Source organism: Vanacampus margaritifer, chromosome 10 (assembly GCF_051991255.1).
Source record: "Vanacampus margaritifer isolate UIUO_Vmar chromosome 10, RoL_Vmar_1.0, whole genome shotgun sequence".
Classification (NCBI taxonomy): domain Eukaryota; kingdom Metazoa; phylum Chordata; class Actinopteri; order Syngnathiformes; family Syngnathidae; genus Vanacampus; species Vanacampus margaritifer.
In genome coordinates, this window is record NC_135441.1 from 26,671,260 (window position 1) to 26,697,580 (window position 26,321).

General features: G+C 41.7%; 3 long non-coding RNA genes across 6 annotated transcripts in view; 1 reads left to right on the forward strand and 2 right to left on the reverse strand.

Annotated features, from left to right (window-relative positions):
• LOC144058756 (uncharacterized) overlaps positions 1 to 13,497 on the reverse strand; it is a 38,628-nt gene extending 25,131 nt beyond the window's left edge. For both annotated transcript variants that reach the window (XR_013295472.1, XR_013295473.1), the window contains exons 1-2: positions 13,132 to 13,497; positions 1,169 to 1,235 (exon numbers count right to left, since the gene is read on the reverse strand). This is a non-coding gene — a long non-coding RNA (uncharacterized LOC144058756). The remainder of the gene's footprint in view (positions 1 to 1,168; positions 1,236 to 13,131) is intronic.
• Positions 1 to 16,125, forward strand: part of LOC144058753 (uncharacterized) — a 37,693-nt gene extending 21,568 nt beyond the window's left edge. For all 3 annotated transcript variants that reach the window (XR_013295468.1, XR_013295470.1, XR_013295469.1), the window contains 2 exons: positions 9,186 to 9,242; positions 15,868 to 16,125. This is a non-coding gene — a long non-coding RNA (uncharacterized LOC144058753). The remainder of the gene's footprint in view (positions 1 to 9,185; positions 9,243 to 15,867) is intronic.
• Positions 16,126 to 18,685: 2,560 nt separating this feature from the next.
• LOC144058757 (uncharacterized) overlaps positions 18,686 to 26,321 on the reverse strand; it is a 41,322-nt gene continuing 33,686 nt past the window's right edge. The window contains exon 4 of the long non-coding RNA XR_013295476.1: positions 18,686 to 19,706. This is a non-coding gene — a long non-coding RNA (uncharacterized LOC144058757). The remainder of the gene's footprint in view (positions 19,707 to 26,321) is intronic.

Below are 26,321 nucleotides of genomic sequence, written 5' to 3' on the forward strand. Positions count from 1 at the left end.
AAGGAGTTCTAAGTCGAGATCCACCAACTTGGCAGGGACAAAGGAAGAGAGTGGATGACTCGCGCTCATCTAATCTGAGATCAATTTCTCGACGCGATCCCTCAGTGGGCGATTTCCAGTGATTACTTAACACGTCTTTGTGAAGGGAGAACTCGTCGACAGCATCTGCACTAAACACTCGGTAGATTTCCAAACCGGGTGCCGTGAGAGCTGTCAAGAGGAAATTGCACAATTAACTGGTCCAAATATGGTTTACTACAAATTATTCTCATCTTGCATCTCCCCACAAAATACGAATCAATACGATGATTCGATTAGGTTCGTGTGATTAAAATTCGATACGGTTCAGTTCGAGAAGGTATCGCACGCAATGACGTTTTTTGCTGCCATTTTAACTAAACTTGAATGAACGTGTCAGTAGTGTAAAAGTGAGATGTATCTCTCCAATAAAATTGGATTCAATATATACGATATATTTCAAAGTGGAACGATTCTTTTAAATCAAATAATGTTTTTCCCGTTCAAACCGTTTTTGGTTAATATTATACATAATAAAATAATTTTCATGCTCACCAAGAATCATGACAGCCTCACGAGTAGATTTGTTCTGAAAGAATCGGGGCAAGGGACAAATGACCAAACCCAGTCAACAGGTGAGCGGTGATGTCCCCAATGCGAACCCGAGAGGACTTTGACGTCATTCTCAGTCGACAGATCACTCTAAAAACAGTTGGGTCAAAAGTAACCCAACTATGGTTCAAAAATGGACCGATCCTCTGAGTGTACGAAAACAAAAAATACTGAATTCACTTTATAGGGTCTTTATGTGATAAAGTACTTCTATTGAATTAAGTAGAGATCATGAACAATCATGAGACATTCCCAACCTGTAAGAGATTACAGCGCCACAGTTTTCTATGACCTGTCAACCAGGAAGTAGCAGCTGCAGGAGCTAATTAAATCCATAGCAACACGGTAACATAGCCCAGTCCGGCGCCAGATCAAACAGTCGTCCTCACGCCAGTCCGCCGTCTCATCTCCGGCCCATCCGAGCCCTCCGTGACCTGCGCTCGGAGCCCACTGGGTCCCGGGCCCTGACCCGAGAGCTGCGGAGCGATGGGGGATCCCTGCGGGAGGGTTTGGTTGGGGGCACCTTGAGCAGACCTACCTGCCTCTTTGAATCTGCATACCAAACTGTGGCCATGCGTCCGGCTGCGTCTGTTTGGACTCTTGACCTGCACAACAAAGCAGAGGAGAGCGTCTGGGTGAGAGGTCACTGGTGAGAGGGCAGACTTGGGGAAAACACTGGTAAGAGGCGCGCTGGCTAGACGTGATCAGAGGAGCACATGTGGCTCAGTTGAGGGGGAACCAGATGCCTGAGATGTCTTCATAAGATCTGTCAACATGCTACCTCGGGTGCAAAAATACTGTTGATCAGCCGAGGCACCCACTGGCTGGCTGTCATATTAAAGTCCAAACTTTTAGCTACTCCTGTACGTTATGAAATCCAGCGCAAACGTTTGTTAGTCCATGAGGTAGCACGCCACTTTCTGGTTCGAGGAGAATGATGGAAGATAACAGTGTAAGATTTACGAGAATACTTCATGGGTTTTGTAACAATTAGGTAACGAGTCGACTTTACTACATCTCATCAACATTTAGGAGCCTATTTTCGTGCCCACAGAAACAAGAAAAACAGTAAGCGATTGCTTTTGTAATTCGCATTTTCCTTTTTTCGATACGCTTCAAAATCCACCCTCTCCAAGCGTAAAAACTTTTTTGCTAATTTCGGGCCCTTTTTCGAATTTCTAGTTTTATTTTCGCATTTCTTGAAAATTTAAATGAAAGTGGGTGGATGGAAACCTTATGACATTGGGTGGAGTTGTCTTTAAAAAAATGTAATAATTTTTTGTTGAGTTTTACCAACATAATATTTACCGTGATTTTTTTTTTTTTAATCCTGCACACTATAAATACACGCATAAAAAAACTAATACTAAAACTAACAAAAAGTCAATTATTATTGAAAAAACGCAAACTAATAAAAACTAACAACCGATCTGAAAACTAATAAAACTAACTAAATTGATAAAAAATAATAAAACTCAAAATAAAAAACTATAATGATAATTGTAAAACTATTATAACCCTGGTGACAACCCACCATTACCAACACCCACCCACCCATCGTTGTGCTGTGGTCAGGGCTGCTTTTAATTTTAAAATGGTAACAATAATTTGTTCAATGAATTAGTTTGTAGAATGATTCAGAGGTTCTGACACATGCCGTTGTCATATTTATGAATGAAATAAGATGACATGATCCACCACACTTTCTGCCCCTTTCTGCTCATGAGCCATAGATTAAATAAAACCATACAATATTCATATTGATACATGTTTGGTAGTTTTTCCAGAATGGATTCATGAATGTACACGTGTACTTCATGAATGAGAATACAGCAACTTCCTTCACCCATTTGCTTTGTGTCTACGTACGATCAGAAGACTTGAAAACAAATCTGAAATGTTTGCTTGTTTGGAACTCTGGAGGTCCGTTGCGGCAACAAGTGCAGTTCAACACGGATGTATAAGGAGCGTGGCAGAAGCGTGTGGGTGTTGTCGATGTGAAGTTCTGCATGGCTGCCGCAATGTCACACTCTTTATTCACCATAACAAGGATGGCATGTATGGCCACTCTCCTATAGAGACACACTCAAATATGTGTTATATGCAGCCATGCAAACGTGCTCGTTGCAACCCACCACTTCTCAAAAACTGTCACAAACATTATACCGCTAATACACGGAAAAAACAACAACATTCAAGTCCAAATATGTATCGCAGTTGCCAAGCCCCACTGTACTTTTTTTTTGTTTGTCAGAAATAATAATTCCATACTTTTATCATGGGTCACCAACGTTTTTTTGAAGCGGAGTGCAGATGAATTTGAAGCACTACCACATTGACACACATTTTGGAAATAACAAATTCTTTCAAATGACCTCTAATGATGGTATTATTGGGGCCCAAATGACTTAATTGGCCAATATCAGCTATTTTAAAATAGTCACAAATCTGCAAAATAAATAAATAGATCAGCCATTAAAAAAAAAAGAACACATTAAAAACAAAGATATCGATGACCAAACATCCCCCCACAAAAGAAGTGGGCGCAAAAAAAAAAATCCTCTCTGTTGTAAAGTGAAACAAATGCTAAGTACGGTAAAATAGTCTAAATATTTTTGTTTGCTTTTCATATCTTCATTGTTGTGTTAAGGGAGCAAAAGAATAAAAGTACTTTTATTCATGATATTTTTCTAATCAGAGCGGGCATTCCATCACTATTGACCGATAGTCCGTCAATCCGTCAATGACTGATGCCTATTTTGTTGACAATGAACAAATGGCGGAAAACTTGGAATTATTGACAGACTAAAAGCTTTGCCGGAATTGTATTTTCATCCGTCAACGTAATCGTCAATGATGGAATTCCTATTTTGCTGACGAAGGACGGAAACATTTGACTGAGGAATGCTGGACTGGCGACTATATTGTCGTTTAGCTTGAAATATTCCCGGATTGACAATGACGAAAGGGTGTCCGGACTGAACGCTCAAAATTCATTCAAGCGCCCACCTCTGTTGATCGGAAATTTATTCTGCCAAATTTTGGAATCGGCTTAGGCTAAAAAAAAATCTGTATTAGTTGCCCACGGGCGCCAGGTTGTTGCTTTTGGTGCTAATTTTGGCAAACGATACCAGTACCGTACCCACCCTGAGAAGTGTTGTTAGCTTTCAGTCTGATGCCCCGAACTACAAATATGACCTCTCAGCCAAACAGAACACAATACTTGTCAAGGCAAAATGTTGGATTGCGCAGGCGTGCCTAATGTTGCGTCCAGTGGGTGTACATACGTCCTCATGTTCAAGGTGACTGCCTGCGAGCGTCTCTTGTTCCTGCCGTCTCCCTTTTGCACGTTTGCCTGCCAGCCTGGTCTCTGTAGCCGTCCGCTCCCCAAACTGTGCAATCAGCAGATGTCTTTATAGAGCAGCCCACTGCCACATGCACTCCTCGCATTCTTTGCCAGTTTCATTTTGGCCACCGATAATGCTTTTTTTTTTTTTTTCCCTAAAGATTATTCTTCCTCTTCCAAGCCGAACAGACAAGCAGACGCATTTATTTGCTACGCCTTAACGCGGCCTCAGGTTGCCGCTTAAGTCGGCGCTGGTGATTCAGGCGGCTGAATAGACGCAGGTTTGTCCGTCCCATTGTCGTGCAGAAGAGCTGATTTAAACAAACCCAGGCAAGTCAATGGAATCCTGCGTCCTTTGTAAAAGTCAAGTCAAACCAACTGACCCCCGTGCCGGGATAGCTTCAATTATGCCATCACAAAAGGACTGAAGAAAGACTTAACGGAGCCAAAGTAGAATTTCCACAGCACACCAATTGATAGCAGTGAGTTAGCAAATCGTTGGAAAGGTTAGCAACTGTTTTGTGTTCATAAGCGGAGTTCTGTTCACATAATGCACATCACTCTTACTGTGCCATTTTTTTACTTTCCCTAAGAACATTTTTAGAGTAACTACTTGGTATGGGTTGGATTACATTATTTTCTACAATATTAAAAGACATGTTTTCTAGTCACCCTCTGAAAAAACTTTCACCCAAATTTGATCTAAAAAGTGGGCTGTGGCCTAATGAGCTATAAATAACCACAGATAATAAAAAAAAAAACATTTCCTTTCTCTTGTGCAAAGAATTACACCTACATTCTGAAAATATTCTCATTTATTCTGATTTTATTGCGGAATAATCTGAAATTTAGAGGATTAGGGCCAGTGAAGAGAAAAAAAAATGTTGGCAGGATTCTGACTTGATTCTCACAATTCTGACTTTAAATTGAGAATTCTCACTTTAAAGTCTGAATTGTGAGACATTGCCAACATTTTTTTGTCTCTTCACTGGCCCTAATCCTCCTCTGAAGAATTTTCTTAACAAAAATGAATGTTTTTTTCGTTTTTGTTTTTTGCATCAAATCCTGAGTTACCGACAAATTTCAGAATGCCATTTAAGTTGTCGTCAATGTGCACACAAGTGGGCAAAATGGGCAGGAATAGTGATTTTAAAAAATATATATATTGTGAAAAACTGCAGTTTGTATTTTGTCCTCACGGGCCAGATCGGACTCCATGATAGCCCACGAGCCATATGTTTGATATTCCTGCTCTGAAACCCTTGAAATAATGTCCGTTTCCGACTATTACACTGCAATAAATTGACAAAACTTTCCTAAGTCACCAAAAGAACTCAATCACAACATCTCCGTAGCAAATAAATGCAGTGATACTTTCAAGGGCTATAATACTTTAATACAAAAAAAACCCTCAAAGCTAACTTGGTAAGAAAATGTCAAGAGTGTCAAAGTTTGAGCCAACCAGTTGAAAATGTCCCCGAATGGTGTTAAACTGGGTTGAGAATCCCAGTGAGGAGCCTGCCTCTTGATCCCAAAGCGCCCCTCCCCCCACCGCCCCTCCTTTTTTAGCTACTTTTATCTACCACAGCAGGTAGTTTGTCACAGATGTGCTATGAAACCCACCACGTTTACTCCGTTTCAAATATTAATGCAAGTCTTGCAGTTGTGGTAGGAGAATTTGTATTTGATTGGACGGAGGATTAACAACAACACATTTGCAACAAGTGGAGGGAAACTTTTATGTCCAAATTTGGCCAATTTCATCCCCCCCCCCCACAAATTCATTCTATTGGTCTGTGCCCACGTTTGTGTGTTAAGTTTACATATTATTCCGCGTTAAAGGCTCCACAATGAAAAAAAATAAATAAATTACATGGAAAGATTGTGCATGATGATATTCAACAAATGAAGTTAAGATTAAAGACATGAGCTAATGTGCCGCATGAGTTCATTTTAAATAACAGGTGCCTTATTGCCACAGATGGAACTCACATATGATGATGTCATCATCCATAGCTTGATTACGCAATAATCAATCTATCTACATTAGGCTACTTTATCTCTGTATCCGAAGATGGTAACTTTGACAAAGTTGTGTTTATTTGTGTGGATATTTAAAACTAAATGACAATAAGACTGAGATGAGATAAAAGCGCACTCGCATATTTTAGCACCTGATAAAAAGTTAAATTCACTTTTGGTGCGAGTCAAAGAAACTGAAAGCATGTTGGAAACATCATTTTGTACAAGTGCGGAGAATATTGATTCAGAATTGAAGTGCTGAATTAGACATCTGGGACAATATTTACATCAAACTTATTGCTGCACTTATAAAATAGAACTTTATTATCACTGGCACAAGAACAGGTCAAATCCGTTGGGCATCTCACAAACTGTAGCAAAAAAAAAAATCGATATAATTATAATAATAATTCACATTTGAGAGGATGTCTATGGTGATATTACCAATATCGAAACATTGTGAATCTCTTTTTTGTACTCTCCACGTCACACAAAGTCAAATGATTGTTTTGACCTTTTTTGTGTTGTCCCTTGCCCGCAATTGTTGGAATGAAAATAACGATTTTGAGTATTTTATTTTTTAAAAATTTTCAAGAAAACAAAAATGAATAATTCCACTTTCACGGCCGATAGTTTAACTTGAACTTAACTTTGCGCGCCACACGCCTCCTGCAATCCTCCATGCAGCATGTTAGCAACATGTCAGCGGCATGTCAAGCGACATGTCAAGCGACACGTCAAGCGACATGAACGGCGATGCCTGGTCTGTCACCGTCACTGTCAGATCGGTGCAAAAGGGTGGCAGACGTGCGACGCCAAGGCTCGCTCGGGCCCTGCTCGCCAAAAGGAGCCGTCCAAATAACCGCCGCCGCGTAAATCCTCATAAAAGTTCTCCCAAGTGGAAAATAATAAGGCAGTTAACAGAACAGCACTCAGACTTTGCTTTAAAGAGCTTATTTGACCTTTTTTTTTTTTTTTAAGTGTCATTCTGTTAATGTGTTAAGAGAACTTCATGAATCCACGTTTTTATGAGCCATTTTATAAGTGTAATGAAATGGAGATAAGGAGGTGTGTGTGTGTGTGTGTGTGCGTGTGTGCGTGTGTGTGTGTGTATGTGTGTGTGTGTGTGTGTTAGCGGGGACGTCAGACTGGCGCTCTTGGCACGCCATTTCTTTTTTCACTCCATTTGGTGACAGATTGAGTTGAGATTTGGTCCTATCTTGGCAGCGGTGGCGGACTCGCAAGCGTTACAAAGTCAGGGTGAGGTTTCGCACCTCGCCTGACGACCCGAGTCGACCCGGTCTCCTTCACTGAACACATTTTTTGTGTTTGGGCCTCCTCTCCGGCTTCTGCGGCTCACTTTTGGGACATTTTCTGCTCTAGTTGTCCTCCGTACAAAAGGCTGCAAGGACTTACTGCCATTAATTACCCTGAACAAAGAAGACATGATTGAGTTTCACTTGATTATGAGCAAACGCCCCAAAATTTTGTATGATTTTATCCTATAAGTAAGTTGCGACCATAAAAGGCAAAACTGTCAATAATGTTATTCTAAATTGTTTTTGATTGATTTACATGCAATAAATACTGCCCAAGCACTTTTACACATTTGCACTGAACTTTTAATATGCAATAATTTTTAATGCAATCATTATTTAAGTCGTTTTTGCACCCTATATTTAAGTCCGGAATAAATATTGAAACAGTGCCTCATATTAACTTTATTTTAATGGTTGTACTAAGCTAGCAAAAACTCTCTTTAGGTGCTACTTGGTGGAAAAAGTTTAAGAACTATTTGACATGGAATATTAACTTCCCGACTAAATTAACCAAGTTACACTAAATGGCCTTTTGTAGACAATTTTTGGGGGGGGGAAATAGTCCCACATAAATGTATTTACTCGTAGCATAGCCTCTAGCCTAGCTTAGCATAGCACAGAGGTCACTAACCTTTTTGAAAGAGAAAGCTACCAGTTTGATACACACGCATTTGCTCAATTTTCCTTAAATGATGTTTTCTATATGAAGACACTGATCATGTTAAAATCTCACAATAATGACCAACAATGATATAACAAGCTAGCGCTAGCAAAAAGGATAAATACAATGAATAAGCCTTTATTTCTATGAATCTCAGTTAGCGTTTACATGTAGCATAGCTTACAAGTCGCAGTGTGTCTCCCACTATTGGAAAATGAGAGAAAAATAATAAACACAAGTTTGACCGAGGCCTTCTATTTGGGAAGGTTTAGCTTTCCTTACACCTTTTTAACTCCCATATTAGTAATTGAGACTACACAGTCGAATAAATGCCTTGCCATGACGTTGCCGTACAGCGTAAAAAAATTAAAAAAATAAATGTTAAAGAAGCAGACAAAATCTTTTGCCAAATCTGTAAGCAAATAAAAACTATAACAGGATTCCGTTCATATCCCAAGCCAAAGTTTTAAACTTAAGATATATTTTTTTCTCAATCCTTTCTTCTAAATGGACTTTTTGCACATAACTTCCTTCTTAACGACGCACAAACGACTCACAGCATCCGAACCTCAACCGTCAAAGTCATTTTCGCAGAACAACAAATTTGCTCTTTCTGCAAACTTATTTTGGGCTAAAAGCGTCTGAACCTCGTGCGCGCGTCAAAGTCCATCAAGCGAGCACCTGCGGTAGGGACGACGGACGCGCGCACGTGCGTGTGCGTTTGCGCGTGTGCGTGCCGGCCCTGTTGTCAGCCAAGCAAATGCTGAGTGACGTGCGGCAGACATTCCGGGAGCGAGCGGCGTGATGTGATGCGTGACAGCAAGCGCGGCTCAGACAAGTGTTGTGATGTGTTCAACATTCGGCGTCGACTTGACAAACACCTTTTCATGCTAAACATACAAAAGCAAAGTCAACAAATTGGAAGCGGCCCACACGCACTCATTTCAGCACGAGACCTAAATGAAGACGAGAATTGTATTTAGCAATTCCAAATGATCCTGATGGAACTGAAATGAGCGAAATTGCGAGCATGTGATGCAAAGGTCGCCCGGAGAGCAAAAGTGCAGCCTTCATCAGGGTGGGCCTGAAATACGAGGGGACGTTCATTTGACAGTGTGAAATTGGAGCACCTTTTAGAGGACGTCTCTGCTATTTTTCTCTTGTCACATTTGTCTCACGAATCTTTTCTTTTCTTTTTATTCGCCAGGAAAAGTCGAGCGCAAGCTGTGGTGGGCTCATTAAGGCGAAATTTGAAAACCTTCAGGTGAGGCCGTGAAATGCGGGACCAACGTCGAGCCCCTTTGATTGCAAAAAAGGCGGTGATTTTTTTTTTCCCTTTCTCTGCTCATTCTTCCTTATTCACTATCAGGATAATTGTCATATTTCCACCCATCCATTACGATATTCCAACTGTTCAGATAAAAAAAAAAAAGCCTTTTAAATTCTATATAAGAACTACAGAAAGCCCCAAAATATTACCAGGTAAAAAAAATAAATAAAAAAAAGCCTGATCAGATATTTACTGACTATTTCGTCACTCTCCTAATTATGAACACAATCAAATTAAATGGCTGCGTAAATAAATAATACATTTTTCCTTATGCGCAAGAATTTCATATCATTTATAATAATGCAAAATGCTCACATTTTGTGCTATCAAAACTTAATAGTAATAATGATAATTTCACATTTTTGACAAAATGCAAAATAGAGAAATATTTATATTTGAATTTTGCACGTTTTCTACTTCGAGTATGTTGTTGCAGTGAAATTATGAAATGCGTTATTTTAAGTAGAAAGACACTGCATATTTATTATGACAATTTCATCAAATACGGCACCTTGTGGAATAAATACAAAACCCACCAAGCATGCAACATGATGTCAATGTTACAATATATATTTTTTTGCATTTTGAATTAAGAATGCGGAAATTTGAATCAACAAATTGTCTGTAATGTAAAAAAAAAAAAAAAGACAAAACCATCTACATTTGAAATATATTTCCTATTTTGACCATTTTTGAGTTACATATGAATTAATGAACTATTTCTCCAGTTTTACATAAAAAAAAAACTGAGTGTAACTTACTATAGTATATATAAAGATGCCATCTGTTTTCAAATTGTGTATGTATATATATATATATATATATATATATTGCTTTTGTAAAGCTTGCATCAAAAGCAAATGAATTGTAGTTGAAGCTGTCCCGTTCTTTCATTTGCTTCTTCAATAGACTTTTGTCTGCCCGCTTCCATCGTTAACAATTATTAGTATGCAAGCTTAAATTAAATGCAAGCTGCAGTTTGCTGATCAAAAGTAAAACAAATAATAATAATGAAAAAAATCCAACAATTGAGTCCAATCAGATCTTATGTGAAACTGGTCTCAGTTTGCAACAATGCAAGTCGTGCGCCATCTGTTTGACGGATTCAAGCATCTTCTTATTTGTTCAACATAAAACATCTTTTTTTTTTTTTTTTTTGCGCTATATCGAGTGTGCAACAAATTGACAAACATTTTTTGCTGATTTAATTAACAGAGATTTGTGTAATGGCAAATTCAAGTTTTTACTGTCATCCATTTGTGTTAGAATCATCTCCAAAGGCTCAAATAAACAAAAGTGACATCTTTCTTGTCTTTTGTTTCTTTGCAACAAATGAGGCAGCCTCTCTAAAAAAAAAAAAAAAAATCTATTTACCGCCATCCGCACTTGAAATGTGCAAAAAAAAAAAGAAAAAAAGTTTTAAGTATAGTGAGGGAAGAAAGTTAGCAGTCCTCCGCCTTTCTATGAGGCTTCCAAAGAAAACGGCTTCTCACATGATTACTCAAAGTTAACCTTCCGCGTGGGGGGGGGGGGGGGGTGGTTGGGGGGTGCGTTTGAAGACTTTCCTTGTGTCATGCTAGCAAGCGCTTTTAACTGCCACCACTCAAACAGACTTTGCGATGAAGCTGTCACATCACAGTCATCTCTCCAAACTCCACATTCCGCCTGCCTCCAAATATTTATGTAATCACTCATTCCAATAGAGAAGTTGCTCTTATTTTATTTACGCTGCCGGAATCGTCACTACAAATCCGTAGCGTGCGCCGGACATCATCCAGACCGTTTCATATCCAACAAAAACTTTGTGTGTGTGTTTGTTTCTTCGATCTATTTTTTTTTAATTTTTTTATTATTTGATTTGATTTGCGGCACAGGCCAAGGGGGCGGGGCCCTTTTCTTCAAAGAGCATCAGCTCCATCTTCTTCCCTGTTCGCTTAGCAACAGCGGCCATTTTGTCTGCATTTGCATTGGTCCAAATTGTGCTCTTAGATCAGGCGCCCTTTTTGAATGTTACTTTTTTCTTTTTTCATTTGTATGATTCCAGCCACTGTTTTGGGGTTATTTGTATTTCCCACAAGCTTTCCCGTCAAAGCAACGATGTCTTTTTACTCGCTCCGGTGTTCTAAAGGAGGCGCACTCACATTGTGGGCTGATCGCTTCCTCGGCGAACCCGTCAACCACCCGCTGCTGCCGCCGTCAGCGGCCGAGAGCAAAAAAAATAGCCGAGCGCGGATGAAAGTCAGCCGGCCGCGGGTCACCTCGCCTCGTTGACTCCAGCGGAACGTCCGCGAGCCTTCCCGGTTCCCCGTCACGAGCTCGACGGGCCTCCTGGGCCCGGACGGCTCAATCGTCTCTTTGAAATGTTTCAATTCACTCTGACGCCATCAATTAGTTATAATTCCTCCAATTAGCGCCTTCCTTTTCCACATGGCCGGAATAATTAACTGGGAATCGATACATTTTTAACCGCGCTTGCGTAGGAGGTTACTTTTTTTTCGGCTCTCTCTCTCTGACTCTCTGTAAAGTCGCATCTCACGTGACTGCTAGCCAGTCAACAAACACACGCACGCACGCACACACACAGACTGACAGCATGATTTGTCTGCGCGGTGTCTCACAAGCTGCCTGTCGCTTCGCCAGGCCCGACCGGCCGACGACTTAGTGACACGGTGAGGTAGCGTAACAGCAGATATCTGACATTTGAGTTTTGCATGGTGAAAAAGAACATCACAGACATCCACAAGCACATTTCTGCAATCTGCAATGTCATTTCACCCGAGGCAATTTGATGATATCACTTTGTCATAATTGATCTTTTTTTCCCCAGATATCAAAATTTAAGTTAGTAAGTAAGAAATAGGTGAAATGATGTAGTGGATATCTGCAACTGAAATGAAGTTCAAAAATGATCTATGCCCCTTTTCAGATATCCTAAACTAAATGTGAACTGGGCAAAATGACATAATAGAAATTTGTAAATGGAATTTATGACTTGTCAAATTGTCAGTGTAGATATCTCTAACTGGAGTCAGTTGAATGTTGAGCTGTCAAAAATAATCGACAAGTAATCGATTATCAAATGAATCAACAACTATTTAAATAATCGAGTAATCATTTGGAGCCATTTTTTTTTTTATTATTTCAAATGGTCCAAATCCTCTGATTTCAGCATATCAACAGTTAATTGTTTACTGATTTCTGTAGTACTTCATGAAAGAAAACTGTGTTTTATCGAAATAAGACATTTGCAAACATCTGTTTTTACTTTGGAAAACAATGACGAAACCGGTAACATAGTACAACATCAATCCCACCCCTTTTTTTTATTATTTTTATTATCACTGTACGGATACGAAATAAACACCAATCACTAGTTAAATAATATTAATCGGGGGGATTTTTTTTTAATACACTTTAATTAATTAATGCAAAATTCAAATGAATCCGGTTAGTCGATTAATCGATTGAATAATCGATAGATTCGTCGATTCTAAAAAATAGTCGATGGTGACAGCACTAGTTGAATGTATCTGAAATTCACTTTTTTTACCTGAGATTGTGTATTGTAAATATCTGAAATGGAAACCCCAAACAAATGAATGGCAATAGTGACACATCTTTACCCTCCTGAAATGATATTGCAGATAACTGTGATTCCGTTTCACGTTTTACTTGACTATTCAAATGTAATTATGACAACTGTAGTCAGAAAGATGTTTATATGTATAATGTTGAATCCGCTTGCCGTAGGCACCCAACTTGTTGCCCCCACCTTGCCCCCCCCCCCCCCTCCACACATGAACGTGTGAGCCCCTCGACTCACCTCCACACCGCAGAGACACATCCACAGAGCGAACCCGAGCTCCGGCCAAAAATGTCCGCTGTCACACGGGGTCACCGCAGCGCCGCCATTGTGGCGGCTGCAGAGGGGATTTGGGGGTCCACAAAACCGGGCCGCTTTCCCAAATACGGAAAGGAGCCCGAGACGGTGCTCAGGTTGCGAGGTGGCCACAGGACTAAATCAGGCCCGGCCCGGCCCGGCTCGGGATGGGGAGCGCCACGGGAGCGGGAGGCGGCAAGGCTGGGATTTTGGGGAAGGATTATGGATTGAGACGTACAGCTGGGAGGCTAAAGTTACACTTTTCATTAGCACTACCGAGGGGGTCCTGCCTGCTTTTGGGAAGCTGGTCCCATTTGTGAGGACCTCAACACCCCCCCCCCCCAACCACCCCCCTCTCCCCACCCGCCAGCCTTTCCCTGGGAATTGTTGTCATTCTGCAGACGCATTCTTCACCTGAGGATAATTGTTTTTGATACGGCCAAAACCGGAAGGGACGTGCTGTCATGCTTTTTTGTTTTTGTGCCAGGAATGAAAAAATATGAAGGAGAGAGGGGGGGGGGGTGCATGGTGAAAAGTAGTCATTCACCAAAAGAACCCTGGGTAGAGAGAGAGAGCGAGAGCGAGCGAGCGAGCAGTATGCCCCCTTCTGGCTCTTTTCTTCTCCGGCTCTTTTCTTCTCTTCTTTCGCTGCCGTTTGGAGATGTGAAGAAATGTCTTTTGATCAGCTCTGACAGAGGCCGGGCCATGTGAAGAGGCTTGCTGGCGGGTGCTCTGCCAATCCGTGCGAGGCGAAAAATGTCCCTAATAAGAGAGTAATAAGCTAACGAGTGGCGGCCGGCCGTCTGATCCCAAATGCGGGAAGGTGCCCGTGCCAGGTCTGACGACGTGTCGCCGCCTTTGGAGCGCTTTGCCAGGTCGCCGGCTTTCACCTGCGTGGACGCTCCCCCCCATATGCTCCCCCACCGCTGGCGCGAGGGCCCCGGGGCCCGCCCCGCCCGCCCGCCTTGCATTTACACAGCCTGGAGGCTACGACGTTATTGGATTCTTCCATTTTTTGGGTTTGATTGTTACTGGGTGGTTTTGATTTTCAAATTTTAAAAGTAAAAGAAAAAAAAAAAATACAAAAAAACTCAAGTTTTGACTTTGTTACTTCCCACCTCTGGAGCCTCCTCAGAATGCAGTTATTGCTTTATTAGATTGGCTTTTCTTAAAACATACAGTACAGTGCAATAGTCACCGCCGGCTTTGTTGTTTTAATGACCATTTTCACAGCAGCCTTTCTGACCGCCACACACACACACACACACACACACACACACACACACACACACACACACACACACACACACACTGTAGGCTATATATACAGGCGTTAGCATTAGCTTGTGTTCTATTCCATTTCCATTTAATAGAGTCAGGATCATGCCCGGCGGCCTTTGAAGTAGTTCTACAGTGTATGTGTTGTAGCGTCGCTATGGCGACGGTGACCTTGGACTTTTGCTTCATGTGCATTAGCCAACGGTACGGCGTGCGGGATCCAATGTTGCCTTTATATTGCGATTGGCTCGCACCATGATTCTGAAAATGTTGACAGGAGCAATCAAATGAAGCTTTTGAACGATGGTTAGTGTTTCAAAGTAGGTGGCTCTAAACTGGTTAAAAAGTTCAACTCTCAAAATGTGTGACCTCAGTTTTCAATGTAGGGTTTCAAACCCTTGGATAGGGTTTCATATTATGGGTTTAATACATAGCCAGGATTTCATATTAGGGTTTTAAACTAGGGTTTCAGTGTCAATTTATAACAATGGCTGTAAAATTAACTCTTTGACTGCCAAAAACGTTAAATAACGTTTAGTAAAATCCTATGGAGGAGTGCCAAAGACGTTAAAAGACGTTTGTTTCAAAACAGAGGTGAAACTAACCATTTTCTATTGTTGATTACTGAAAAACGGAATAAGGTAGAAACAAACTTTTTTTTCTGATGAAAGATGAGAGTCCAATCTTTCATTTGGTAGTATGTGTGTTTCCATAGTCCAAACACATAATATTCTATGGACCTTGAAAGATCAGTCAAAATGCTTAAAATCGGCTGGCACTGGGGACAACCCGTTTCTGAAAACGTCTGGCAGTCAAAGAGTTAATGGTTAAAAAAATTCAACTGTCAAAATGTCTGAGCCCAGTTGAAACTGATTAAAGTTTGAAGTTAGGGTTTTAAAATAGGGTTAGGCTTTCAAACCACCTTTGGGGTTTCAAACTGATTGGGGTTTAAAGTAGGGTTCCAAAATAAGGTTTCACACTTTTAATGCATGTCAAAATCTGTTGGATCCGATCTTGTGCATCTTTTTTGTCAAGACAAAACTTGTCGGTTGGATCTCGGAGTGTTCTGCTGTACCTAATGTTGTGTCCATTTTTGAAAAAAATAATGACATCTCATTGACATGATGCATTTCCTAGCCCCTTCCCCGAACCCCAACCATCACAAACGATTGCCCGCCCCCATTCCTTACCCCAACCATAAACCAATTCAAACTAAACTCTAAAACCAAGTCTTGACCCTCAAAAAGATGTCTGGGCAAAATGGGGACCTCTAAAATGTCTGTGAAAAGTCAGAATGATGTCCCCGCTTTGTAGCATAAACCCGCCCACACACACACACACACACACTGGTCTCATTGTGTGTTTGAAATGGTCACATATCAAAGGCTTGTGTCCCTGCAGGGTGGATTTGAGTGTTGAAGTCCAACAAGAAGATGGTTACCACTCACAGCTTCTTCTCATGGCGTCATCCAAATCAACACGTCACCTCCCGGTGGGTGCGGGACCGCGCAACAGTTGACTTTACGTCCACAGGTGCACTCGTCACCGCCATGGCGCTTGTGCGAGGGCCCCGGGTCCCGGCTTCCGGGATTCACGCTTGCCGGGCTCAGTCAGCGTTGGTAATTACGGTGCAAGGGGAAAGCTGATTAGGCGGCCCCAGCGAGGGTTCGGGGGGGGGGGGGGGGGGTTGACGGGGCCCACGCCCAGCAGGGAGGGGAGTCCTGCCACGGGAGGGACCAATCAAGTGTGAAGCCCGGACGCCGAGCCCGGGCCGCCGCTTCAGTGGGAAAAGGCTTGGCGGACGGTTCAGAGCGCCGCAACTTTCACGGATTAGTGGAGACGCTATTCTGAAGACTGAAAGGCCGCGCACAGCACGGAGGCGGCATCAATGCACGCGTGCGCGCACAAGCAACACGCACACGCGCAAAACCCACCAACAGCTGGGAAGTGGGCTGCGGCTGTTGCCATGTTACCATAGCCACGGGATCGTTCACATTTCAGCCCAAATGAAGGCACTCATCGAAGGCACTCAGCAAGCTCTGCAGAAAGCCGACAACAACCCTCATCGTTTCATTCAGGTGTGTTGGAGGAGGGAAAACGCGAGGACCTGAGCGAGACCTGTGGGGCGCCAGCGCAAAGGGCAGTCTAACCGTTTTCATTCAAAGACTTGCACCGTTGTGGGAGTGAACACGGCCCACTTGATTCCGGGCCAATGGAAGCGGCTCCTTTCATTGCCTTTAAATTGAACAAAGGCGAGGCATGCGGTCTACATGGCGGAAGCATAAACGGACTCGCTCGCTGGATTTCATGCAGGAGATCTCCACGCACCCGCCAGTTGTGTCATGATGATGCTTTTAAATGTATATTAAGGATCATGATAATAATAATAATGCATTTAATGAATTGATTTCTGATCAGAGGGTTTGATTCATGCTGTTGCACTTCGATCAAATCCGAAATCGTGTTATACCACCCGCACCACAATTTAGACGTACTATTAGTTGGTCTAAGGCAGGGGTCTTCAACATGTGGATCTTAAGTCCCTCTCCTGTGGCTCCCCGTGGATCTCTAATAAAATTGTATAGAAATTAGGTATGTTTTTACATATTTAGATATACATAAAATATTCTTTAAAATAATTTAAATCGAAATGAATAATTAAATCATTAAAAATGTCACAGTCCAAATTTGTAAGTTATCAGATAGATGAAAGGTATTTAAAAAATGTTTTTAAAATGACCTAAAAACGTCCAAAAAGTGGCCATATAATGTCCAAAAAGCAGAAAATTTCCATAAAATGTGCACAAGATTGCCAAAGATGTCAGAGAATTTAATTTAAGAAGGCAGAAGAAAAAAAACGTTGAAAATGTAACCATAAAATAAAAAGTAACTATGTCCCAAAACAAAAGAGGAAATCAAATCACCATAAAATCTATATTTTTTAAATTGCCCAAAAAGTTCGAAACCCTAATTTGAAACCCTAGCCCTAGTTTGAAACCCTAATCTGAAACCCTAGCCCTAGTTTGAAACCCTAATCTGAAACCCTAGCCCTAGTTTGAAACCCTAATCTGAAACCCTAGCCCTAGTTTGAAACCCTGATTTAAAACCCTAGTCCTAATTTGAAACTCTAGCGCTATTTTGAAACCCTAATTTGAGACCCTAGCACTACTTCAAAACCCTATATTGAGACCCTAGCCCTAGTTTGAAGGGTTAGGGCTAGGGTCTCAAATTAGGGTTTTAAAATAGGGCTAGAGTTTCAAAATATATGGAAACAAAGTCTAAAAAAAATATACAAAAATTTATGTAAAAATAACAAACTAACAAAATGGAAGAATGAAATGAATGTGAAAGTATTGGATGCTGCATATTTTCTCTTCTGGTGCAGCTGTTCAGATCTAGTCTCCCCCTTCTGTCACCAAATTGCCACAAGGTGCTGTGTCCCCCAGCATTGCGCAACCTGGTCCGCCAAATTCCTAAACACGGTAAATGAGACGGCAAATGAAGAGCGCTCGTGCGTCGGTCTATGACAACATTATGGACCGCACAAATATGCAACAAAAAAAAAAAAGATGGTTCTATTTTGCTGGATTTCTTAGGGACATGACGTCCCATCAAAACGGGACATCTGATCACCCTAGACTAAGTATTGTAACTAACTCTTATTTTGTTTGTTTAGTAAATTTAACTTGAACGTTTCAGGTTTCATTAACTCATTTGCGCTCAAAAAACGTATAAAAACGTTCTATTTTAAATATTGGCATGATCCCAAAAACGTATTTATGCATTAAAAAAAAAAGAAGTTTTTATGCTAGCAGTGGTGTCCAAACTCGGTCCTCGGGGGCCGGTAGTCCTGCAGGTTTTGGAGGTTTCCCTGCTCCAACGCACCTGTTTCAATCAACAGGATTGTTATCAGGCTTAGTAGAGCTTGCTGATGAGCTTCAGCTGTGTTGGAGGAGAGAAATATCCAAAACCTGCGGGACTACCGGCCCCCGAGGACCGAGTTTGGACACCACTGTGCTAGAGCATACAGATAGCTTTGATGCAGCCTCTGACCTGAAGAGGGCGCTTAAAGCAATGGTAGTTATTATTAAAAAACGGCCAGCAGGTGGCAGCAGAGTACGATACGATACGATATACTATATATATTGCACCACTTAGTTAATGTCGGTTGTGTGTAAGAGATCAGCCAGGGCCATGTTGCAAACAAGCTCTTCCCACAGTGTTTTAAACTGATTTGTGAATAATGATGACACTTAGCTATGCTCTAATACTAATTGCTGCAAAACGGAAACAGATCAAAATAAAATTCCTGATGAAAGAAGAGACTCTAATCTTTCTTTTGGTAGGTTTCATATTTTTATGGCAATGGAACAGAATATTCTGTGGGCTTTGCAAAAGAAGTCCAAATCCAGTAAAACAGGTGGGAGCAAAGGGGGTTGCTTCGGTGAAAATGGCTGCCAGTAAATGAGTGAAATCAATTTGACTGTTTCATGTTGTAGTGCAATTTTGCGACACATTTTTTCCAAAACGATGTCTTGTTGTTTTGCGTGTGTCGAGTGCGACGTCGCATTATCGAACCCGAAGACGCACGCGCGCGCCCCTTCAACATATTCACGGCTTCCTTTTGCTAACCTCGCCCTGCACTGTCTTTCTCAAACACGCACACACTTCCTGTCTCTCTCCTTGCACGCCGCGGCGCGACTTTGAAGTCCCCGGCGTCTTCCATTTTGGTGTCTTTTGATCCGCTGACATTCGGCGAACCCTCGCTCTCACGCCCGCCGCGTCCTTCCTCTCCTGCTCGCCCCTCCTCTTCCTTCGCCATCCACAAACTGCAACTCGTCATGTGCCGTTTTATTTCCGGTGTGTTTACAGCCATTTCGGGCCTCCGTCACCCTTTTGTAACCGCCCTTTTATAACCCCACAATCATTTCCCATATGTTCCACATATCACCACGGAGACCGGTCGCTTGGGGAGGGGACCAGAAAAAAAAAAAAAGACTGAGGCAGCAAGTAGATGATTCTCACACTCACACTGTAAATGCTTTCACTTTTGGCAAGTGGCGTCCGAGTGTACTGTGGGCAGCACGCGCACGTGTTATTCCCCGCACGCCACCGCAGTTGGCACCCGTGGGTGGGCCAGGAAATAGGAAACATAGTGCCCTGTGTTGTTTACTTTCATCATTAAGGGAGCGTCCTTGATAAGAGAACATTTCACCACTTCGGGGACGTGCAGCAACAAGCTGGAAGAAAGGAAGGAAAAAAAAAAAGAGTCCAGTATGAATGCCACTTGTCGCACAGGTTTGAGCACGATTGAAGGGGGGAAAAAAACGAGTAGACAACACAGGCTCAAGCAGTAAAATAAGACTTTCAGGCATCCTCGAATGTATCCAAGTTCATTAACGGGTCATGTACTGTCATTTATCATTGGTGGAAGAGCATTTCACGCATTCAAACCCAAAAAAACGTATAAATACGTTTTTTATACTTTGTCCTGCACTCCCAAAAACGTATTTGTTTAAAAAAAATATATTTTTATTTTTATGCTAGAGCATACAGAAGGCTTTGTTACAGCTTGAAGACGTGGCCTAAAGCAATGGTAGCTATTACAACAACAAAAAAACAGCCAGCAGGTGGCAGCAGAGTATGAGAGATCAACCAGGGCTATGTTGCAGCAAGCTCTTTTTCCCAGTGTTTTCAACAGGTTTTTGAATAATGATGAAACTTAGCTATATCTTAATGCCAATTGCTGAAAACGGAAACAGATACAAATTAACTTTTTTTTTTTTCCTGATGAAACAAGAGACTCTAATCTTTCTTTTGTTTTTTTATAGCAATAGAGCAGAATATTCTGTGGGCCTTGCAAAATAAGTCAAAATCCAGTAAACCAGCCAGGAGCGAAGGGGGTTCCTTCAGTGGACATGGCTGGGAGTGAATGAGTTCATCGTTCCGCCTGTCACGTGACATCATTGGCATCGTAGCTCGACCTCGGGTCACCGAAATGCACAAGTTGCAAAGTGGGAGGGCAATAAACGGCGTCATGTGCCAAACTGATGCTTGCTGTTGTTTTACTAAAATGGGATTTTAACTTAAAAAAAAAAAAAAACACCCAGCTGAATGATGCCTCATATGAAGAACAAAAACAACACTTATTGTCAGGTTTTTTTTTTTTCATTTAACTTATGTACAATTGCAGCATTCAAATATGTGTTTGGATTTTTTTTTTTTTTTTTAAGCATTCACTGACTGAATTTAGTCCAATTTCTAAGCCCCACTTTAAGGATAATTACCGAGACCGTCCGCTGCACACGTGTCGTAGTGCTGAACTGTATTTCTTTTTTTTTAAAGGAGGCGACCCCGACGTCCCATTTGCGGACATCGGGGGCGTGCGTCCGTGTGCTTTGGAAGGAAGCGTCAAATTAACGTAAGCACGCCAACATCGGAAATTAAGAAGCACGCAGACCCCTGTTGATATCTCCACTGCACGGGATGGCTTCAGAAGGGCAGGGGGGGGGGGGCAGCGGGGGGGCTCCGGATGGTGAATCTGGTGGTGATGGAGAGTTGATCGATCTCTGACTGCAGGAGGCCCGGTTTGGAAAGACGGGTGAGCAAAACGCAGGCGCAGGCACATAAATGGAAATATTTGGAACGCAAGCGAGGAAAAAAAAACAAAAAAACATGAGCTATAATCAAAATAGCTTTCTGTACCATGTGATATGATGCGATTAAAAAAAATAGAAATGGAATGTCAAATTCAAACTCTTTCAGCAGGTCCAAGTGGCTTAATTAATGCTGACAAGTCATCACACGAGTGCAATAAATAACAAAACGCGGGGAGGATATTTCCTGTCATTGATCCACTACGCAATCAATCATGACTTTCTATGGCGAGTGCAGCCCCGGCGTTCCCGCGCTCGTCGTTCTTTCTAAAGAAATAGGTTAAGCCTTGATGTTTAAATCACAGGCAGAGCGTAAATCTCCTGAAATCCTTTCATGCTTGTTAGGACAAAAGGCGCCCGTTGGAAAACGTTGCTTTAAGACGACGTCGGAATCAAGCGGCGGTGCGAAAAAGGTGCGCGCAAACAAGAAGACGCTATAAGAAGAAAGAAGGAATTTCCTGTTTCAAGTGGGAGAGGGAGAGAAACGCATAGACGGCGGCTTGGAGCAAAATAAGGATTTTGTGTGCCTGGTTGGGGACCTAATAGCCGATCAATATCCATTTGGTATCAAATGGACCCGGCATGGACTCACTTGTGTTCGACACAAAGGATGACGGGAAATAAAATGCAAGATGATGAAATCAATACGAGAAGTGGAACACAACTTCGCCTTTTAGGAGTTCATATTTTGAATTCACTTTTAAATAAGTACTCCAAAAAAAAATAAAAGAATGGAATGAATCCGTTTCAGGGTTCAAACTTTTGCCAAACTTGGAGGAACAATTTAGAATCCAACAATATAGTCGTGTCTCTCAAACACGTTAGTTCAAATATAACCTTCTTCCTTTTTTTTTTTTTTTTTACAGGAGAGCTCAGTATTGTTCATTCGATTTGACATCATCATTGCTCTCCTTTTTAAAAAAATAAAAATAAAAAATCCAACAAATCAATTAAAAAAAATTTAATAAATGTTTTTTTTTTTTTTAACTCTTTGACTGCCAAAAACGTTAAATAACGTTTAGTAAAATCCTACGGAGGAGTGCCAAAGACGTTAAAAGACGTTTGTTTCAAAACAGAGGTGAAACTAACCATTTTCTATTGTTGATTACTGAAGAACAGAATAAGGTAGAAACAAACTTTTTTTTTCTGATGAAAGATGAGAGTCCAATCTTTCATTTGGTGTGTGTTTCCATAGTCCAAACACATAATTTTCTATGGACCTTGAAAGATCAGTCAAAATGCTTAAAATCGGCTGGCACCCACGGCATCCCTTTTCTGAAAACGTCTGGCAGTCAAAGAGTTAAAATATATAATATAACCTTCTTCCCTCGTTAAACTTTGACTTCGGAAAGAAGGAAAGGGAGGAAATCGGTCTACTGTAAGTACAGTCGAGGTCCGTCATTATGAACGGATTTTGTCATGTTGAAGTAAAGTCAACATTGATGTTTTAGTCTCTAAACTACGGAAAAGTATCGGGGCCAGTGAAGAGGGAAAAAAAAAAAGGTTGGCAGGATTCGAACCTTATTCTCACACTCGGGGATGGCATGGTGCGGTGGTAGAGTGATTGTCGCCCAACCTAGGGGTTGTGGGTTCGATCCCCAACACTTGCGGCTATGTCAAAATGTCCTTGAGCAAGATACCGAACCGCCTGATGCTGCGTCATGTTGAAATCATGTCATATTATTACTTTGTTTAATGCGATGTGGTTTTAAAATGTGATCATTTAAATGATCATTTCTGCAAAGTAAACGAACGTCAGTCATCAGTCGGGAAAATGGAAAAAAAAAAAACAGTTAAAGCACTTTGAGTACGTAAAGTAGAAAAGCGCTCAACCCCCCCCCCCCCGCAGTCGAGGGTTTGATGCAATGGTTTGGTTGGCTTTCCCATTTGTCCGACTTGCGGCAACTTAATTGAGGCCGATGACAGGCAGCCTCGACTTCGCGGCGCTTCCAAAGGCAGCACACAAACCGAAGCGTGCGTTCGTTAATGCCTCGGTGAAAAGGAAGAGAGAGAGAGAAAAAAAAAAAATCCCGCAAACAGGCTTTATTTGCACTTTGCTGCGGACGAGCCGGGAAGCGATTACGGCAGACGTGAGATGTGATGTTTAGCTGCTGATGAATCCGGCGTGACGCCGCTGAGGCCGACCGGCGGGCTCATCAGGACTTCCAGCACATTTTTTTCCAGGGAGAATGAGGAGAAAATTGGATCCCAGATGAAATCCCCGACCGCTGGCTGGATACATGATGAAAAGCCGCATTCGGGCAAATGTGCATTAATGCCCCCCGTGATAAAGACGGCCGGCAAGATTAGGGGAAGATGCCGAACGTGGCGGAGCAGCCGCGGCGTTATCCGCCGGCGCCGACCGCTGCCTGTCACATGACAGCTGCTTTTATTTCCCCTCCGGAGTTGCTTGTAACATCTCACACACAAAGCCGGGAGAAAGAGAAGGCAAATAAATCAGAGTTGATTAGAGGGAAGCGCCGCATGTCAAGGACTTCTCTTCATTAGCAGAATGGCCTTCTCCGAACCCTGCCCGGTGAATGAGCCGGCGTGAAAGGGGCCGCGCCATTCACGCGCCCGTCCCATGCAAACAAGTTGTCCAAGCGGCGCATTGTTTCAAAAGACCTTGTGACACGCACAAAAAAAAAAAAAGTGGGCAATGTCTTCCACACACACGCGAACCCGGACTCTTTCACGGCCGGGCTAAACGTTTAGCCACCCCGGCTAATTAAGCGCTTTGAAAGGGGGGCGCATCAAAAGGGGGGAGGCGGGAGTTGGGAGTTCCTCTTGACCAAGCCTCGGGTCCAGAGGTCAGACCCTCTCCGAGACACAAGTGGCGATGGCCTGGCCCTCGGACCTCTGGACGCTAAACCCCCGAGCCCCCGCCGCAGCGAATCAAAGCGCCGAGAGCACAGACGGGCCTTACAACAACAAGAGGACATCAAAGATGGGGCTTGGATGAAGACGACAGAGAGAAAGGGGGAGGAGTCAAAAGACATATGAGCCAATGTCCAATGTCTTCGCATTTTGCAGGAATATGAAGACAATCAATTAATGCTTGCCACATCCTTCTGCCACTCCAGGAGGATTACACAGCGGATGTTTAAATCACCTTTCCCCATTCAAATGAATGGAAATGCCATTAATCCGTTCCAGCATTTGCCTAAAAATAAAAATAAATTACATTTTTGTTTATTATTGATGAAAAAAAAGCATTCTATGAAATTGTGCTTTATAAAAACAGAGTAATAACATGAACAGAATGTAAAGCATTAAACTTGTGATGTCAAAGTTAAAGTTTAAAAAAAAATCACATTAATCATGTATGCAGATGAACCACAATATTAATTTTGAGCGGTTCTTTAGCTGACTGTGGACGGTTACGTTAGGTTGTGTTTGAGCAATAAACATAACTGCATGCGTTAAAGACGTAAAGCATTAAATAAATGTTGATGACATTCAGAATATTTGTTCAAGTCAAAATATTGGGCCATTTGTTCCCGTATTTTAAATTATGCAAGTAATTAACTGAATACAAAAAAGGAGGATGAGCGTGTGCCGTAGATCAAAAAAATGTTAATAACGTCCTCATAACATTAAATGTTGAAAGAATTAACACTTACAATTAACACTCTTTAAATTTGGCGGTCAGAAATTTTTGATTAAAAAAAAAGCCTGTTTAATGAAGCGATTAGTCGTGATTAATCAAAATTCTAAGATGTGATTAAAAAATGTAATCCCTTGACAACTTTACATTAAACCGTTAATGCACCAATATTTAATGCTGCAATACAATTCCGTGTGATGCTCCTTCTACTTTGTGTTCCTTGGCCACCAGGAGGCAGTAGTGTACGATGCAGACACAAATAAAGAAGACAACTTATTTTTCTTCTTCTATTACTACTCAGTAAGTTTCTGAAATATTAGTCAGTTTATGTAGAGGATGAATACGTCATTTCCTTGTTTTGAATAAACATGTAAATCTCTTTGTTTTATGGCTTAGTTTGACAGTAAACGACTCAAAAGATTCTTTTTGGATGAAATGCTCACCAACAACTGGTACTTCTTGTCAAGTGAGTTGAATTGAGTTGTCTGCCCCCTTACAAGTGTGCGTATCTCAAGTTTGCAATTGCAAGTCAATGCAAAAAAAATCAAATGAAATTGGCCAAATAAATGAAAAATGTTTTGTTTTGAAAAAATGTCAGGTGAGCGCCTGGTTTGGCGAGGCCACACGATACCAGACAGGAGAATTGTGGATTTCTCCTTAATCAAGTGCCTGGTGGCTCCGTCATCCCTGGCCCGGGCCTCGTGCAGCCTGTTCACAATCTGTCTAATGACAGAGCGGGAGCCGCTGAGCGCACCAGTGCTTCCCAATGAGCCACAAAAGGGAGATCACAGGCTCCATTGTGGCTCGGCGCAGCAGCTTAACACTCATCAGGCCCAATAAACCTGTCTCCAGTCTGGGAGGGACACGCCCCTCGTACGCAGCCGGCCAAAGAGCCCGTGGCGGTAAAACCCCGCCGCCCGACCCAATCCGACCCGCCCTCGTCGCGTCGCTCCGTCATTATGACATCAGGCTGACGCACGCGGCCTTAACGCTCTGCGCTCTTTGCTGCCCATTTGTGTCCATCTTTTTCTTCTTTTCTTTTTTTTTTTTGGCGAGCATTTTAGTTGCAGTAACGCAAATGTCCTTTTGTAAATTTGTTTTTAAGTTTTTGATTAAATTTTGATTTCATTAATTAATTAATTAATTAATTATACTTGATAAAATATATTAATTAATAATACTATGATTTAATTCAAATTCCATGTATTTTTTAATATAAAATTTTTATTTTTAAAATCCATAATTAGGTTTTATTTTTTAAACGGCAACAATGATAATCACAATTATTTTTTGATTAATATTGTAATCACGATCATTAATTGCAATTATTCATCATGCGACATTTTATTACCGTCTAAAATCCCATGCAAGTCCAGACGACAAATTTGGATCCCATCACTTGCTTTGCTATCGGCAGCTTTATGAAGTCTTGTCCATGTGTTCGCCCCCTGGTGGTTGGATGACTGCTGGTTGAGAAAGTTCCTGATCAGACATGCAGCGGAACCCACATTATAGATATAAACATTGTCAATTATTAGGTTAATGTAATTGTGTCTCTATTATATAAGAATGTTGTTGTTTGATCATACCTT